General features: G+C 39.2%; 1 protein-coding gene across 1 annotated transcript in view; it reads left to right on the top strand.

Moving 5' to 3' along the window:
• The window catches only part of unc5db (unc-5 netrin receptor Db), a 156839-nt gene that overhangs the window by 100093 nt on the left and 53916 nt on the right, over positions 1-2830 (top strand).

Genomic DNA, 2830 nt, shown 5'->3' with positions numbered 1-2830 from the left:
AATGATATACATATCTTGAGTGTTTTTTGTACCCAATAATCAACAGTGGATGTTAACTTGCAACATGGGCTTTAAACTTCTTTTCACATTTTTAACTACGTGTTTAAAACCCCAGTAGTCTAATGTTACTAGAACGGTCACATGAAACAGTCACTGCCACCGCGGTCAAGCTTTATGGTCAGGAGTTTAAAATGGTCACCGTGCAGCAGTACTTATAACGGTCATGTATGTTTTTTGGGGAATTATTGGGAATCATCGTATTCTGATTATATGAGGATGTGTTGGCTGTTGATACTCACAACAGCACCTAATGTGGATTAATCCTCCTCCAAAGTAATACCAAACAAAAGCAGTATATCTTCCAGTTTGAATAACATTTGATAAAAAATACAGTGTGTAGAGGGGTAAAAACAGCTAATTAAGTCACAAAATTAAAACAAGAGAAAAACAAACCTTATTATTTTTTAGAAATGTTCCTTAAACTGAGCATACATGCTATATTTAAGAGTTAAATAATCAGCTTATAAGATTGTTTGTAAATATCAGTCAGAGAAATTATGTGTTTAAAATAGTGTGCAAATTCAGACTAAGGGCTGTAGGCTGACTTGCTAATGCTAGCGGCCTTGTGTGGAAAGTTGACTCAAAGCAATAGGGAAACATGTAAATTCACTAAACGCACTTAATGCATTGTGCACTTAATTATTGAAAATGCAGGAAATGAATTTCTGGTTATCTGTAGCCAAATGAAGAAATTTGTTGTTTACATATTTGTGTTTTTATGTTCTAAGCCAATCTTCAACTGGGAGTCTGGGATCCGTCCCCAGAGTCACTGAATGGGGGCTACCAAATTATTATTAATTCAAGATTTTATAATCTTAAAAAATGTAAACGTGTTAACATGAATCCATCATATTATTAGCAAATATAAATCCCCACTGATGATAGGCTTACTGGCCTATAAGTAAGGTAGCCACTAAGGTAGCCCTCCAGAGATACAATATGTGCAACTTGTGCAAAAAAAGAGGTTACATTGCCAAATTTACATGAACCATGTTTTAGTTTTAATTAGAAATTACAGTACTTTTCAAGACAGTAAAATCCATTATGCTTTTATTATTTGTCATGGATACAGTGAAAATGCATTTCGGAATAAGATGCATGTTCAATATTCATTCTGAGTGTATGTTTAAGTAGCCTGAATTATAGTTTTGTGTAGAAACTGATCCTGTTCTAGCTCAGTGTTATGAAATGACCATGTATACAAGAATAAGGACTGAAGCTAGGACCATTTGGTTAAATCAGATATGTTTGATACCTAAAGTATGATTAGAAGAATAAATTATCTTTAAGAGAAGTTAACACCAGCAACGTGTTTGTTTCTTTTATTCTTAAGGACTAACTACTACTGCCACCCTGACCACCAGGTTAGAGAGGCCACACAGTGTCTACCCTCTGAGACCGAGACAGTCGCCCACGCGTAAAAACAGCACCTCTAATTCCTAGTTTAATCATTTAAAAACCATACAAGCTAGCGACTTACCAATGGTTGCGTCTAAAAGGTAAAGAGTTAGCGGTTACGAAGGTCTCTTCCGGGTCTTTCTAGCCTCTACAGGTGATTCTTCCAGCCTTTTTCGGGGTCGTTGAGCTTTAAATCTAAACTGTTTGATCCAAGATTGATCCACTTTATGTCCATAAGTCATCGCATATTGGCTCATTTCGCTAGCTCGCGGCTCCGTGTCTGCTCTGTGTCTGTTTACAGAAATACAGGAACCCGCATGCCCATATATGGGAGACAACGTCACACTCTTGTATGGAAGGCCAGAGGGTACAAAAAGGCCAATAGGCTGTATGGAAGGCCAAGAGGCGCACATTTTTAGACACGCAATTGCTTGTTTAGCATTGCTGTGGGTGTAATATCAATAAATATGACATTATTATGTAGATTATTGGAATAAGTAAATGTCATGAGGGCAAAAGCGTCTGGACTTTCTTTGAAAAAATGTATGTATTTTGTCAACTGTATATGTTATAATGATTATTTCTTGACAGTGTGACTACGTGTGACAGTGTGACATGTGAGAAGTGTTTTATGGCTGTTTTCCACTGCGTGGTATCGACTCGCCTCGACTCTACTTGCCTTTTTTGGTTTTCCATTACGAAAAAAAGTCCATGGGACCTGCTACCAGGGACTTTTTTTAGTACTACCTCAGTCGAGGTTCCAAGCGAGCTGAGGCGAGCCTAAAAGGTGACGTGAAAACTTGCAGACTGCTGGTTGGTCGGATCACTGCGTTGTTAGCAGACAAGAGTGCGGAGTGTGTGTCCGAAACAAATGGACATTTAAAAAATAAATCTAGCCAGACAGCGACACCGACAAATTATCTCCTCTCTGCACAGTTCTCACTTTTCAACTGTTCAATATTAAGGGCTGTTACAGGCTTTATGTCGTTTCCAATATTGCACACTTTTACTTTAAAAAAACAGGACAAGTTATCAAAGAAAAGTTTTTATTTAGCTTTTCAAGCAGCGCATCAAACCCTCCCGGACATCCCGGTCTTCTTCCTCTGCACCCTGTGACAGTGTCCCCCCCCGGCTCTGCTGGCCCAGATGCATCCCAGTCGTTGTCATAAGTCTCTCCATGACTCTCATAAAGATTATACGAAGTCCAGCAGGTCACAACCAGAGATCTCACCGGTTGGACGTCGCCCACCAGGCGGTCTGCGGCGGCGGTTTTGCAGAGCTTGAATGCTCTGAGACACAAACAGCACACGTGTTGGTGTGTAATCATGGTTGCTAAAGTTCATGTACTTTATATAACGCTAGCGTATAGCGT

Source organism: Etheostoma cragini, chromosome 5, assembly GCF_013103735.1.
Source record: "Etheostoma cragini isolate CJK2018 chromosome 5, CSU_Ecrag_1.0, whole genome shotgun sequence".
Taxonomy (NCBI): Eukaryota; Metazoa; Chordata; class Actinopteri; order Perciformes; family Percidae; genus Etheostoma; species Etheostoma cragini.
Note: the sequence above shows the minus strand (reverse complement) of the source record. Positions and strands in the feature narration are given on the sequence as shown.